This window comes from Crocodylus siamensis, chromosome 1, assembly GCF_052110815.1.
Source record: "Crocodylus siamensis isolate JL-2025a chromosome 1, ASM5211081v1, whole genome shotgun sequence".
NCBI classification, from domain to species: Eukaryota; Metazoa; Chordata; order Crocodylia; family Crocodylidae; genus Crocodylus; species Crocodylus siamensis.
The window spans coordinates 8,203,935-8,220,010 of NC_143395.1; the positions used below are offsets into that span (position 1 = coordinate 8,203,935).

At 48.9% G+C, this 16,076-nt stretch overlaps 1 protein-coding gene across 2 annotated transcripts in view; it reads right to left on the reverse strand.

Moving 5' to 3' along the window:
- The window catches only part of RCAN2 (regulator of calcineurin 2), a 181,396-nt gene that overhangs the window by 12,652 nt on the left and 152,668 nt on the right, over positions 1-16,076 (reverse strand). The window lies entirely within an intron of this gene.

Sequence of the window (16,076 nt, forward strand, 5' to 3'; positions counted from 1 at the left end):
AGCTGGGGTTAAACCCCATGTTCATCTGAGGATCCAGCTCACAGGTTGTTTCTGCCTTCCACCCAAAAGCTGCCCATTCCCAATCTGACACATTTCGTAAATTCCCCAAAGCACAGCCTAGGACCAGGACTCACTGAAAAGCAAACTTAAGGTTCAGAAACATTTTCTAAATCCTCAAAGTGGAGAATACACTTTACATCTTTATTTACACCTGTTAGGACAGATTCAGTCCCAGAGCAAGTGGGAGCAGCTCCATGGACTGCAGCAGAGTTGTGCTGTTCTCACTTAGCGCAAGGCATGGCTAGACCTCTTCTCAGGGACTGTTATGTTTAGAAAGCAAGACTACAATTACTTTAAATGACATACAAGACCGAGGGCAACCTGACCAGCCTCAGGCACTGGACGAATGAGGCATTAAGCCAACAGCTACTGAGGCTCCAGCATGATCATCTTTTATTTATTCACTAGCAAAGTGCCCATCAAGAATGAAGGGCAGGCGGCAGGGATGGAGCGACACCACCCACTGCCCCGCGCTGCCATCGCTCCACATCTGGCCACGTGCACCCCCCGACACACACACACCCCCCCAGCCACATACCACACCTACCCAGCTACATGCCACACATGCAGAGACATGTGCCACACCCACCCACCCGCACACCACACACAACCAGCCACAGGCCACACACACACACACAACCAGCCACATCACACACACACACGCACACACACTCACTCATGCAGCCACATGCCACCCACACCTAGCCAGCCACACATATAGTTCATAGATTTCATAGACATCAGGGCTGGAAGGGACCTCGGGAGATCATCGAGTCCAGCCCCCTGCCCAAAGGGCAGGAAGTCAGCTGGGGTCATAGGATCCCAGCAAGATAAGCATCCAATTTACTCTTGAAGGTGTTCAATGTAGGTGCTTGAACCACCTCCGCTGGCAGACTGGTCCAGACCTTGGGGGCTCGGACAGTAAAGAAATTCTTCCTTATGTCCAGCCTGAAACGGTCTTGCAGGAGTTTGTGACCGTTCGACCTCGTCATCTCTTGGGGCGCTCTGGTGAACAGACGTTCCCCCAGATCCTGGTGGTCACCCCTGATAAACTTATAAATGGCCGTCAGATCACCCCTGAGCCTACGCTTTTCCAGGCTAAAGAGTCCCATGGCGCTCAGCCTGTCATCGTAAGATCTGTTTTCCTGACCTCTGATCATGCGCGCGGCTCTCCTCTGGACTCTCTCAAGCTTCTCCACATCCTTTTTGAATTGTGGAGCCCAAAACTGGACACAGTACTCCATCTGCGGCCTCACCAAGGCCGAGTACAAGGGGAGAACGACATCCTGGGATTTGCTCAAAAAGCATCTATGGATGCAAGCCAGCGTTTTGGTCGCTTTATTAGCCACAGCATCTCATTGCATGCTCATATTCATCTTGTGGTCAACGATGACCCCCAAGTCTCTTTCTTCTGTAGTGCTATCCAAAGTAGCACTGCTGAGCCTATAAGGATGCTGCAGGTTTTTCCTCCCAAGGTGGAGAACCTGGCATTTTTTGGTGTTAAACACCATCAGGCTCTCGTCTGCCCATTTGCTGAGCTTGTCCAGGTCAGCCTGGATCACCCGCCTATCTTCTGGCGTGGATGCTTTGCCCCAAAGTTTGGTGTCATCTGCAAGCTTGGCCAGTCCACTCCTGACTCCAACGTCCACATCATTAATGAAGATGTTGAACAGGATGGGTCCCAGGACAGAGCCTTGAGGGACCCCACTGGTCACAGGGCACCACGATGAGTGACTGCCAGCGATTACAACCCTCTGGGTCCGACCATGGAGCCAATTTCCCAGCCAGCGGATCGTGGTGGAGCCAAGGCCACAACTGGCCAGTTTGGCCAAGAGGTGATCATGGGATACCAGATCAAAAGCTTTTTTGAAGTCAAGATATATGACATCAATCTCTTCTCCCTCATCCAGGTGATAGGTCACCTGGTCATAGAAGGAAATGAGATTGGTCAAACAAGACCTACCCACAACAAACCCATGCTGGCTATCCCTTAGGATGTTAGCCTGGGCCAGTCCCTGAAGGATGGCCTCCTTAATAAATTTTTCTAAGATCTTCCCCAGGACAGAAGTCAGGCTAATGGGCCTGTAGTTAGCCGGATCCACTCTCCTCCCCTTCTTGAAGATCGGCACCACATTGGCCTTCTTCCAGTCTTCGGGCACTATACCAGAGTGCCAGGAGTTTTCAAAGATCCGTGCCAGGGGCTGGGCTATGACGCTCGCCAGCTCCTTGAGTACCCTGGGGTGCAGATTGTCGGGGCGGCTGACTTGAAGGTATCCAGCTTCTCAAGATGTTCCTTCACGAGGTCAGCATTGATGGAGGGTAGGGGATCCCCATCACCCAGATCTCCCTGTCCCATAGCAGGCATGGGGACCCCATGGGACTGATGAAAGACTGATGCAAAGTACCTATTTAATAGGTTGGCTTTTTCCTGGGCGTCAGTTGCCCCATCTGGTTTAGCAGGGGTCCAACATTGCCCTTGCTTTTTCTCCAGCTCCCCACATATCTGAAAAAGGACTTTTTGTTGTCCTTGATGCTTGAAGTTAGTTGGAGTTCAGTTGCAGCCTTGGCTTTCCTGGTTTGCTCCCTGCAGGACTGGACCAGTGCAGAATAATCCTCCTTGGAGGTGAATCCCGTCCTCCGTCCTTTGTAGGCTTTCCTTTTTAGCCGCAGGAGGTCCGCTAGGTCCCTGGAGAGCCAGGAGGGCTGCTGTGCCTTCTTGCTGCCTTTCCTCCGTGTTGGAATAGATTTAGCTTGTGCACTGAGGATCGTTTCCTTGAGAAGCAACTACTCTTCTTGAACTCCCATCTCCCTGGGGTCATGGTCCCTGAGGGCCTGACCGACAAGCCTCTTCAGCTTGTCAAAGTCGGCTTTTCTGAAGTCAAGAACTTCTGTGTTGCTGACTGACTTGCCAGCTTTACGGTGGATGGTCAAGGTGATCAGCTCATGGTTGCTGTCACCCAGCTTCCCATCGCCGATTAGGTCGTCCCCCGTAGCCAGTACCAGGTCGAGCAGCGCTTTGCCTCTCGTTGGCACATAGACTTCTTGAGTCCACCCACCCAACCCCTTGCCACACATGCACACCCAGCCATGTGCAACAAACTACATGCCACACACAAACCCAGGCACACAGTACACGTACATCCAGCCATGTTGCACGCATCCAGCCACATGCCACCCACCCACCCAGTCACACACCACACACCCCCACGCATGCCACACAGACCCACCCACTGACACACACATCCACACCCATCCACCCACATACCTCAAATGCCAGCCCCCCTACCAAGCCACACACCACATACACACACACACCCATCCAGCCACACCTGCCACACCCACCCACATGCTGCACGCTGCAGACACCCAGCCACACCCACATGCCACACATACCACTCACACACACATGCCACACACCCCCACACACACAGCTGCACACCACGCCCCCTCCCCATGCACAGTGGAGCACACCCTGGCCCCCACCACCTCCATCTCACCTCACCTGTGTGTCTCTCTGTCAATAAGCTCTGGGCAGCGCATGTGCGGTTGGCCCGGAGCATTATGGACAGACAGACACACAACCAGAAGTAGCACGGCTTTTATTATATTTGAATTCTTTCTGCCACACATGACAGACACTTCATAGGCACCCGATGTACAGGTGAGGGCAGGCATCAGGTCTCCTGGGAAAATCCTGTTTTGTGGAAAGCTGGGATTAGCTGATGTATCTGCTAAACATATGATTGTCCACAGCAGAGCTGGTACTTATTTGTACTTCTGACTCCTTGATAAACCCTGCTTCCTACCACTGCAAGATATTCTAGAAGCAGATGGACAAGATCTGGCATACACACTTCTCCCTCCCCATTCTCTTCTTTACTCTAGAACCAGCACCAAAGTTTACCATCTACTGCCTCCTAAAACTTCTCTAACTACCCCAGTGTTGCCATCCCTGCATTAAAGCCCCTTCTCAATTTAATTATGGTGTGGTCTCATCCTGCCCTTAGCAAAACAACCTTGATCTCGCCTCCTTTTCCAACTACTGCCCCATCTCCTGTCTTCTTTGACCTCTCTCTATATATATGCTCCAGAAGTTACCCTGAGTTCTTTTTCCAAAACTGTAACTCTAAATATACTCAAAGGGAACATCTCTGCAAGTGGAAACATAGTTTCATAGTTAGTAGGGTCGGAAGGGACCTGAGCAGATCATTGAGTCCGACCCCCTGCCATGGCAGGAAAGAGTACTGGGGTCAAACAACTCCAGCAAGGTGATTGTCTAGCCTTGTCTTAAAGACCCCCAAGGTAGAAGCCAGCACCACTTCTCTTGGAAGTTGGTCCCAGATCCTAGCCGCCCTGACCGTGAAGTCGCGCCTCCTGATATCTAGCCTGAATCTACCCTCTGCCAGCTTGTGACTGTTATTTCTGGTCACTCCTGGCAATGCTCAGGGGAACAGGGACTCCCCAATGCCTGCTGGTCCCCTCTGACTAGTTTGTAACAGGCCACTAGATCCCCCGTCAGCCTTTTCTTGTGAAGGCTGAACAGGTTCAGGCCCCGTAGCGTCTCCTCATAGTGTCTGCCCTGCTGCCCCCTGATCATGTGAGTGGCCTCCTCTGGACCCCCACCTTGTTGTCCACATCCCTCCTAAAGTGCGGCGCCCAGAACTGGACGCAGTACTCCAGCTGCGGCCTGACCAGTGCCGCATAGAGGGGGAGGATCACCTCCTTGGACCTGCTCGAGATGCATCTGTGGATGCATGACAAGGTGCAGTTGGCCTTCCTGACTGCATCCCCACACTGCCGGCCCATGTTCATCTTGGCATCAATGATGACTCCAAGATCCTTCTCTGCCTCTGCACTGACGAGAAGGGAGTTCCCCAGCCTGTAGGTATGGTGCTGGTTCTTCCTCTCCAGGCGCATCACCTTGCACTTGTCGGTGTTGAATCCCATCCTATTCTCATCTGCCCACCCTTGTAACCTGTCTAGGTCCAATTGGAGCCTATTCTTCCCTTCTGGCTTGCCCACATCCCCCCACATCTTAGTGTCATCACCCAGTTTGAACAGGGTGCTATTTACCCCCTCGTCCAAGTCACTGATGAAGATGTTGAACAGTGAGGGCCCGAAGACCGAGCCCTGGGGGACCCCACTGCCCACATCCCTCCAGGTAGAAAATGACCCATCCACCACCACTCTCTGGGTGCGGCCCTCCAGCCAGTTGGCAACCCATTTAACTGTGTGGGTGTCAACACCACAGTCCCCCCAGTTTCTTAATGAGAATGGGGTGAGAGGCGGTGTCGAAGGCCTTCTGAAAGTCCAGGAAGACTATGTTCACTGCTACCCCTGCATCTAAGAATTTGGTGACCTCGTATTAGAAGGCCACCAGGTTGGTTTGACGGGACCTGCCTGTAATGAACCCGTGTTGGTTGCCCCTAAATATAATCTCCTCCGCTGGCCCCTCGCAGACATGTGCCAGGATAATTCTCTCAAAAAGCTTACCCAGGATTGAGGTAAGACTAACTGGCCTATAGTTCCCTGGGTCCTCCTTCCTCCCTTTTTTGATGATGGGAGCCATACTGGCCCTCTTCCAGTCCTCTGGCACCACACCAGAGCACCACAGTGCTCCTAAAGCTGTGCCAGGGGTCCTGCAATGACCTCAGCTAATTTCCTTGGGGGTGGAGATCGCCTGGACCAGCTGATTTGAATACATCCAGTTCCTCCAGAAGTTCTCTAACTAGATCCTCCCTGACCCTTGGCCTAGGTGCGCCTCCCCTGGGGCCTGAGGGGGGCCCAGTGGGGGAGCTGATCCGGTCCCTGCTCAGGAAAACAGAGGCAAAGAAGTTGTTAAATAGGTTAGCTTTATCGTCTGGTGTGACAACCAAATTTCCTAGCGTGTCTTGCAGGGGCCCCACGTTACCCGGTACCTTCTTTTTGCCCCCTATGTATTTAAAAAAGGACTTCTTGTTGTCCTTGATCTGGGTCCCTAGTCCCAGTCCCATCTCTGCCTTGGCCTTCCTGACTGTCCCCCTGCATCCCCGAGCAGCCTCAGTATAGTCCTCCCTGGTGATGGCCCCTCCCTGCCATTGGGTGTGCGCCTCCCTTTTAGTTAGAACATGCTTTCCCCATGGACATAGAGCAGTGGCACATTTGTTGCTGTTGTTCCCCGGCACTCCCCTGCATGCCCACTTTGGTGCACAGCAAATTGCCCTGGGTGAGGTAAGGGAGGCTAGAGCTAGCACCAGGGCTGGCCCCAGCAGCCTTACCTGCCCTGGGGGCCTCCCAGGGCAGCAGCAGTCCGGATAGGCGAAGCCTAGCTGGCAGCTGGAGTGTAGCTCTGACTGGCCAGGCTCCAGTTTTTGGCAGCACACACTGCTGCTACATGTGCCACCCTGCTTTTTTCTCCCACAGCTTTTTTTAGATACTGGTATTTCATGGTATCTAATTTTGCAAATGGATTCATGTGTGCCACATGCATTTCAGGGCACCTCAAAAGACTTTGAGGTGCTGCAATCCACATGATCCCACTCGTGGGGACATGGCTAATGTGGCATTCAGTGGATTTTTCCTGAGCAGATCTCAGAGCCTCTGTCCCATTTTCATCTCTGTTGACTTCTCATCTGCTAGTCACTGTCAATCATAAGATCTTTTCAGTATCTTGTCCTACTTGGGCTTCAGTGACTGCATCTTCTCCTTATCCTCCTCTTACTTCTGTGGCAATATCTTCAACATCTCCTCCGGTGGGGCCTCTCATTTCCCATAACCGTCTTTGGTTCCTTTCTCCCCTTTTAGGCAGATGTAAATTTAAGTGATGTGGCAAATCATCTAACTGAACTAATAAAGAAAATATCCATGTCAATTTAGTTGGAAAAATGGCATGAGATTTATCAAATAAATTCTACGCTATAATCTGCCTGGGGGGAATAATGTGCAAAAGAAGGAAGTTATAGCACATCTATCATCTTGAGTTACCAGAACCTGTTCCTAAGACACTCCGAGCCATATGGACCTAGTAGAAACATTATTCAAATGTAATCTTGTAATGTAATTCAATTGTAATCTTGCAGTATTCAAATGCATCTGGCACCATTTGCTTCAACAACATTAACCATAAGAGAATTTACAACGTCTGGGCAGTTGCACATAGGGCAGTAACACCATAGGAATAATCTGGTAATCACACAAAAATTAATGGCACGTAGTTTTCTATTCATTTGAGTCAGTATCATGACCTTTTATTGATGGCCTTCTCTTGTACTCTGAAGCTCTTTTGTGTGGCAAAGTGGGTATTTTATGGGCTTGATTAATTAGGAACCAATTCAGGGTAGAAGTATTATTGTGCCATTCCCTTCTTCTTTGTTCTGAATCATGATCAAATATGAATAGGTTCAGAGCTGTCTGCTCCATTTAAGTGTGTCATTAGCCCCATAATAATGCCTTCCATTTATAGTCCCTTAATCTAGAATGCTTTACAAACATTGTGGGTCAAATTCTGTGTGGCCTTCATGAGAGTGAGCTGGGCAGGGGACAGTACCAGCCAAGCTCATCACTTGCCTCCATCTCACCATAGCTGAGAGCAGGACTTGCTTCCCACCAGCCCCCTCTCCAGGAAAGCATGAGCTATAGCAAAGGGAAAGGAGCCACAACCTCCCACACTTCCCGAATGAGGAACATTGTGTACCCTTTAGTGGATGGTGAAGTGGAACCATGACCTCTTGGAGCAGGGTTACCCTATGCCACCCTCAGTCTGAGGCTGCACCTTAGCAGCAGAGCCGTGCAGGAAACAGTTTGCAGCAAAAATCTGATATTTCAATATTTTTCCATGGAGCAGTGATGTGAAGCCCAGTCTTCTGTTGTCATGAGAAACATGAGACAATCTAGAAAAGGCAGCAAACTAGAGATTAGGACAGTTACACAGGATGTTGGAAATCCAGGTTCAAGACAGGTAGAGAAGAGGCTTGAACCTGGGTTTCCATGTTGAGTGGGGTGGATGCCCTAATCACGGGCCTGTTGAGGGGGAAGATCTCTTGCCACCAGAAATCTCATGCTGGATCGTAGGCTTACAGGCAAGAAGGCCTGGAAGGGACCCATGAGGTCACACAGTCCAGTATCCTGCTCACCCCTGAATAAATCACCCCAGCCAGTGCCTGTGCAACCTGCTCTTGACGATTTCCAGGGGTGGAGATCCCACAACTTCTCTAGGTAGCTTGTTCCACTGCTTAAAACACCTTCACAAGGAGAAAGTTCTTCCTGATCTCCAACCTAAATTTCTTCTGTTGAAGTTCACGGCCATTGCTCCCAGTCCTATCCTCTACAGCCACAGAGAATAGTCTGCCTTCATCCTCCTTACAATCATCCTTCAGATATTTGAAGACTGTTATAAATCCCGCCTCGGTCTTTTTTTCTCCAGGCTAAGGGGGAAGTTACAGGTCACACTCAGACCACGCTCAATCTCTGGAATGTTGAGCAATGTTCAAGTTAGAACATACTGGCAGCACTCGCACATTAAGGGTTAATATCATTTCTTGCCTGCAGAGCTCTGACTTACCACTACAGGGCTGGCGAGCAGGGGCATAGCTAGGAACCAGGACATCCCTACTCTGGGTGGGAGGGTGAAGAAGGACAGTGCATCCTGGGATGCAAATTGCTTGTTATCTTCAGGGAGCAGACTGAAGTTACCCTAATATGAACTCAGTAGCAGAGCCCAGAGTTTACCCTTGCCTGAAGCAGTGTAACTTTGAGATACTCAGAGGGCACTTTGCACAAGTTAATGAGCTTTAACATGCAGACACTAAGGGCACTTATACACATCCAGGGAGGCTGCTCGGACACGCTGTAAATCCAGCGCATCGGACCACATTCGATTAATCAAATCTGCTGGCGCGTGGAAATTAATGCACTCCAGCAGCCTTCAGCATCACATGTATCAGTGTCCCTGTGCTGAAAAATAGTGGCAGGAGCACTTTGAACTAAAGCTTGTTGAACGAGCTTTGGTTCAAAGTGCCTGCCACCATTGTTTCAGCATAGGGACACTGATACCCGTGACACTTCGGCACTTTTAATTAGCACAGACCGCCAACTGCACTCCTCCCTTGCCTCCCAGAGCATGTCTGTAAATGCCCTCTCATTTGAAGTGCCCTTAGGATGGTCTAAGCGTAACATGTAATTTCATGCTAGGTAATCCTAGTTCTATTAGTCTTTCCTCTTCATTCATGTTTTTCAGGCTTCTAATCACCTTGGTTGCTCTCTGCTGGACTCTTTCTTATCTGTCTACATCCAAAACTGGGCATACTACTGTAGGTGAAGCCTCACCAGAGCTGAATATGGCAGGAGAATGACTTCCCTTGCTTTGCAAGTGACACTTCTGTTAATACCACCCAGGATGCGGTTGGCTTTTTGCAACAAAAGCACACTGCTGGCTCACACTCAGCTTATGCACCCCCAACTAGATTATCCCAGCCAGGGCTTTATCAAGTCAGGCCATAAAAATCTCCAAGGATGTAGACTCCATCACCTCTCTAGGTAACCCACTCCAGTGCTTCACCACCCTCCTAGTGAGAAAGTGTTTTCTAATATCCGACCTAAACTTCCCTTGCTGCAATTTGAGACCATTGCTCCTTGTTCGGTCCTCTGCCACCACTGAGAACAGTCCAGCTCCAGCCTCTTATGTTGTGGGAAACTGTTAAAATCACATCCGCTGCTCTTCCCCCATCCACAGAGTCTTTCACCTTATCACAGAATCAACCCTTGGTTGTCAGAAACCTTCTCCAATGAGTGTCATCAAAGTTAACTCAGCCCTGCCAAAAGTTTTGTTTTTGCCAAATCACCTTTTTCCAACAAAAACATGTTGTAAAAATAGTCCTTAACTCAATAGTAGGGCACTAGAAATTGATTTTTTGGTTCAGCTAACAGTTCTATTCTAATTAGTTTTAATGCAACCAAGATGAAAGCTAGTTGTTTTTCCTTGCTGGAAAGAAAAACTCAGTTTTTTATTTCATATTAAACTAAACATTTCATCCCAGAAAGTGCCCTAATCCACTGCCTTTCTCTGGTACAGTGAATACTAAAGAATTTATGCAAAAGGGGAACAGCTCCAACTGAAGTGATTTGGAGCAAACAACTCCAGGAAACCCTGGTGATTATGGTGAGAGCACTCTCCAAGCAGGTAGATGGAGTTGTAAAACCCTCAGCTAGAAGAGGGATTTGAACTGCCATCTCCCACATGTAGAGCTCTCACTAGTGGGTCCAAGGAGGGCAAGTAGCTGATTCTGCAAATTTAGCCCCACATTTGTTTCTGGTCAAAACTATCCAATGTCACTCTGCCAAAGCCAGCCCTACTTAACGTGCTTTACCAGTTCCACTGCTGGCAGGTCTGTGAATGTGGCAGATTCACAGCGAAGCTCTAAAGCAGGGATGGGCAAAATACACCTTGTGAGCTGGATCTGGCTGCCAGGTCATTCTATCCAGCCTGCAGGGCCACTAAAAATTTTAGAAAATTATTTTTTTTCTGCCCTGGCTGTCTGTCAAAGATGACAGGCAGCCAGTGGCAGCAAGATCCAGGGGAAGCCTGTGGCAGGACCCAGTGGTTGAGCAGCTGCCCGCCTTCCTCCATCTGAGTGGAAAGTAAGGTAAGAATCGGACGGAGGGAGTGGGGAAAACCGCTGCAAACCACCCAGCAGCGGGGAGCCCTGTGGTGCTTGCTGAGCTGGGCTGGAGCCAGATGAGTAGCAGTGGGCAGGGAGCAAAGGGCAGTGGCAGCAGCAGCGGGGGCTGAGGGAAGTGGTACAGGTAGCGGGAGCAGCAGGGGGTGCAGGGAGCAGTGCGGGAAGTGGTAGTGGCTATGGGAAGTAGCAGGGGCCACAGGGAGCAGCAGGAGAAGTAGCAGTAGGTGCAGGATGCAGCATGGGAAGTGGCAGCAGCGCAGGGAGTGGCAGGGCCACGGGATGTGGCACAGGAAGTGGCAACGGTGCAGGGAGAAAGTAGAGGGCAACGGTGCAATGGGAGAAAGTAGAGGGCAAGCGTGCAGGAGGGAAAGCAGAGAACCGGTGGTGACGGGTGGGCGTGGAGCCCATGCAGGTGCTCTGAGACCAGCAGGGACCCAGAATGGGACAGTAGGGGCATGGAGCCTGGGCACGGGGTCTGCCTGGCTGCATTGTGTGAGGCTCACATGCAGTTCACGAGAGCCGCACACAATGGAGCCGGCAGCCCAGCCCAGTCTCTTTTTCTCTCCCACCCCACACACCATAACCCCCCACCCTCCCACTCCGACCACATACCCCACACCCCTCCACCATACCCACACCTCACTACACACACACCCAATCCCCAAGCACACCCCGCTACATATACCCCCTTACTGCGCACACAACATACAGTAGGACTGTATTTTGAGCTTTTATGCAGTCACCTTTAGATACACTTTGTAAACACATAAATCAACAAAAATATTTTTAAATATAATTAAAGCAAGTTATAGTAGATGTTTTATTTTTTTGTATATGATTTGGGTTTTTTTTCTGGTTTTAAGATTGCAGCTGGCTCCCTCCCAAAAGGAGTACTTCCGGGGCAAGGGGAGGGACTCCTGGCGGCAAAGGTCAGGGGATGGGGGCAGGACTTCCGGTCCCAATACGGTGACATGGGGCAGGGCAAATGTCAAGGGGCAGGGCTACTCATGCAGCCCTCAAGAGCTCCCGAAAACTCAGTAAGCGGTCCTGCACCCAAAATAATTGCCTGCCCCTGCTCAAAAGGGTGGCACTTGCCAGGCAGGAGGACTTGAGATGAAATTGCGAGGAAGATCAGCTGTATGGGTGTGCTGCTTGGTGAAGTAAGTGCAAAGCTGTTTCTGGAACTCAGTCGTGTCACAACAGAGGAGGGCTGTTTCAACACCCTTTCCACTAATCGATACAGGTTCTGTTGTTACGGAGTGAGTGCCTGCATCATCGTTCCACACTCTACCTGCTTGTGCTAATCTACCAAAAAAAGACCAAAAGTCACACAAGGATAGAATCTATCCCTGTATATACAGAGACTGCTTCTCCCACCTTTGACATGCAGCCACTTCTGGGTCCTTGTGTGCCTGCAATGCCACACAACAGTTTTGAAGAAAAAGGTATAGCAGGATCTAAGCTGCTCCCTACGCACTTGCTATCTGCAGCTCTTCTGGCTGGTTGCTAAAAGGACTCTTGCTGTGTAGGACACCTCCCATGCAGCTCCTGTTTCTTGCCTTGTATCATTCCCAGGCCTCAGGGCAGCAGTCAGGCTCTGTCTTGGGGGAATGTAAGGATGAATCTGTGAGGCAGCACTAGGGCCCACTCTAAACCATTTTGACTCCCAAACCATCCACTCTGCCAAACTGCGGACCTCGTGGGTGCTTGCACAGGAACAAGCATCTAGGGCCTATATTGTCAGTGGCAGTTCCAGGGCTGGCAGGGAGGCTATGCAGACAGGCCCTGAGAAGCATAATGCTCCTTGAGGATCCTAGATTGCACTTGGCAGGCTGTTGTAATTTTTTCAGGATGCAGTTTACTCCCCTCCTATTCCTAGCCACCTCCGTGAGTCGGTACCTGCAGCATGGTATGTATAGGAAGGGCTGTGCAGTAGGGAGCCAGATACCTCTTAGCTCTTGCCTGCTGTGGGAAGTGAATATTGCGCCAGCCGTATGGTTCCTTGAGACCTCGAAGCCAACATTTACGTGTCTCCTAACATAATCTGTGCAATGGAAGATGCAACTTTCTCACTCCCCTGCAACACTGCACTAGAGCTAATCATAATCTAGCCATAACTAAGTATATTTTACTCATATGAGTAGCTTCAGTGTCTTCAGTGGGAACAAAGGCTGTAGAAACAGGCTCTGAAATTGGCCTTTGACTGACCCGAGTCACATGAAATAAACCCTCTATATGCATTAATAACTAGAGGGGCTCTGTGTATGGATAACTATATGGATTGCTCACAGGATCCTTCTTGCAGCTCACTAGTAAGAATACATGGCAGAGCCTGGGTAGCAACACACAACAAACTAAAGCAGATGGATATTGGGGATCTCGCATGTGTAGGGAGTATTCTGCGGGAAGTGCCATTCTGGAAACAAGGGAGGCAAAGGGAACTTGCAGCTAGAGAAGTCTCATTTCAATTGAGCTTAGGAAAACTCTGAGGAAATGTATGTTGTTCTCAGTGGATCACCCCCAGAAAGCTTCCCAACTATCCATACATGGAGCAACAGCTGGTAACTGGGATTACATCAGCCTTGTACAACTTCGTGCAACTCTTAAAATGATCATCTACCCTGCTATGATCATAGCTAGAATGGCTAAGTACTTTTTGTACCTAGTTTGGTACACTAACAATCTTGTAAGACTAGTTCAGGCCAATAAATGTGTCTGCTGACGTTCACAATAGTGAAGTGACCCTCTACAGATAGATAAATGTTGCCCTCATGTCTGTAGTTCTGTTTGGGGTGAATATTAATATGCAGTTAAGCAAATGGCACTCCCATACACAGCCTGCAAAGAACTTTTTTCCAACTACTCAGTTGGTCTAATAAAAGATATCACATCTATGCAAAGAACCTTGCCTGCTTGTGTCCTTAGATGAACACGGCTACAACCACAACCCCAGCACTCCCGTACTTGTAGCAGACAGCATCAACTGTGGTTAGGAAAGAACACTGTTTCTGCCACTGGTGTGGGAAGCATTGCCACTATATGCTTTACAGAAACTCCCTTAGCCCAGCCTTAACATCTGTAAAACAGGTACAACAGATGTCTGGGACCTGCTGGGACAGACGGACTCCTCTGTACAGGATGTACTGCAGGGCTCGGTTCAGATACTGCTGATACCAGGAGTGATAGACATTATTGTAGCTGGTGCTGTAGGACACAATACTCACCTACTGCCCAGGGATGCATGAGGCTCACCAAACTAGTATTTTCAAAGTGCTCTGAGACTTCCAGTAAAAATAAAATCCAGCTAACTGCAGAGAACTTCATTGCAACCCTTTAGTGCCCTCATCCAGCCTCCTGTTGGAGTATCAAGAGCAAATGCCAGAAGATTGGAGGCTGCACTGGAAGAAGCAATCCTCTGCACCCAAGCCCAGAGCTGGTCAACAGCCACCGCAGCAGACCTCACCGTCTGAGTTTCCTCCTCACCCCTCCCCAAGTATCTGGGCTGGGAGTCTCCCAGAGCCATGAAGGGGATACACGTGGCCTTGAGTCTAGGCTATGCTCTTATACAGGAAAACTATAGCACTTCTGTTACAAGGGAAACTCTGTGGCCATAGAGGTGAGGGTTGTTCATTGATGCATAACATTATTATTATTATTACTCATAATCTATATCATGTTTAGTATAATGAACTATAATGGACTAAAACGAATCAAGGTCAGGGCTGAGACAAGTCTTCTCAGAAGTCACCCATGCACAGAGGGGCAGCATGAGGGCTATTGCACCTAGGAAGCTTCCACCTCTTCGGGCACTGGGCTTTAAGTGGGACCTAGGTGATACACAGGTCTTGCCCCAGCTCCCTTCCACCCAGTCAGAATACTGAAATGAGCAGAAATGCCTTTCTTGAGTAAGGATTGCAGGATCCAGGCTCTTTTTACCTCTTTTCCCACAGTAGAAAACACCCATTTCTTTTCGGTAATGACTCAAGCACAGAAAAGGATTCTGATGGGGGAAAGATCCATCTGATTTAAACAAGCTTGAGATACTAGAAATGTTGCCTCTGCCAATGCCATATGATTTAAAAAGGAGATAATGCAGATGCAGAGGGTTGAGGGATTTTTTTTAATGAAATCCTAAATATAGCGAGTGCACAGTTGAGAAATGCAGCAGTTTTAAAACCTCCTCTGCAGTTAACTAAAATTGATCTCCTTAACGTGCTAAAAATAGAAAGGAGGTGTGGGGGAGGGAGAGGAAACAATGACTTTTCATATTGTTCCCTGCAGGCTCCTTAAACAAGGGTGAATATGACCTTCATGCATTTCTGTCCCAGAGTGCAGAATAATGAGTGATATTTCACATTTCAGTGCTCCAGAACAGGAATTGATTTATTACCCAGCTAGCTGGAGGATTCGTTTACATGTTTCCATTTATAATGCTGCTGAAGCCAGGAGAAAGGAGGGCTCTTTGTTTTCCTGGTATTCAGCAGTTTAGAGGCATAAAGCTTGATTCTGAGAATAATGCTCTGTATTACAGTAAGAAGCACTGGACCTAATCATCCCATCCATGGGAAAGCCCATGTGATGGGGCTGAGACAGGGGATCTCTGGGTGCTTTCCCAGCTGAAGACTTCCTCCATGGTGTTCCATCAGAACTGAGGACATGCACGGACTGGGCTCTCGCTTGAAAACATCATGGGATGGTCCCATAAGCTTCGTGGACCTTGAAGGGGATGAGCCATCTGCTGTCCCATCCCCTTCCTCTAAGAACTCCTCTCTCATCTGTCAGGACTTCTTCAGCTGGCAGCCATACAGCAAAGAGGTCCCCCCTGTACAGATGAGCATGAAATGCTTCTTCTGCCCTTGGAGAAGTTTCTGAAGTTTGGACATTTTCTCCTGCCTTGACTCAGGCAGAAGAAAATGTTCAGAGGGTCAAAAAGTTGACCCTCAGAAACTTTCAAAACTAAAAATTAGGCGGGGAAATTAAATCAGGCCAATCAAAACAATTTTGTTTAGATAATGTATATATTTTTATTTTGTCAATATTTTAAGGTTTATAATAAATTATAATAAGCTTCATAATAATTTAACTGCCTAAATAGTAGTTTACTCTCTAAAAATAGAATTTTTTCATTTTGAAGATATTGAAATGGGTCATTTCAACAACTTCAAAATTTGTTTCAGTTTTTTTGAAAAGGGAAATTGGGCTTGATCTGGGAGCATGTTTGGTCTCCACAAACTGGGATTTTGTAATGGAAAACACCAGGTTAAAAATTTCCTGACTAGCCCTCACCCACCACACGGATGGGAGGACCTACTTCCATTGTATCTACTTATTCACTGTCATCTGACTCTCACTTCCAGGAAT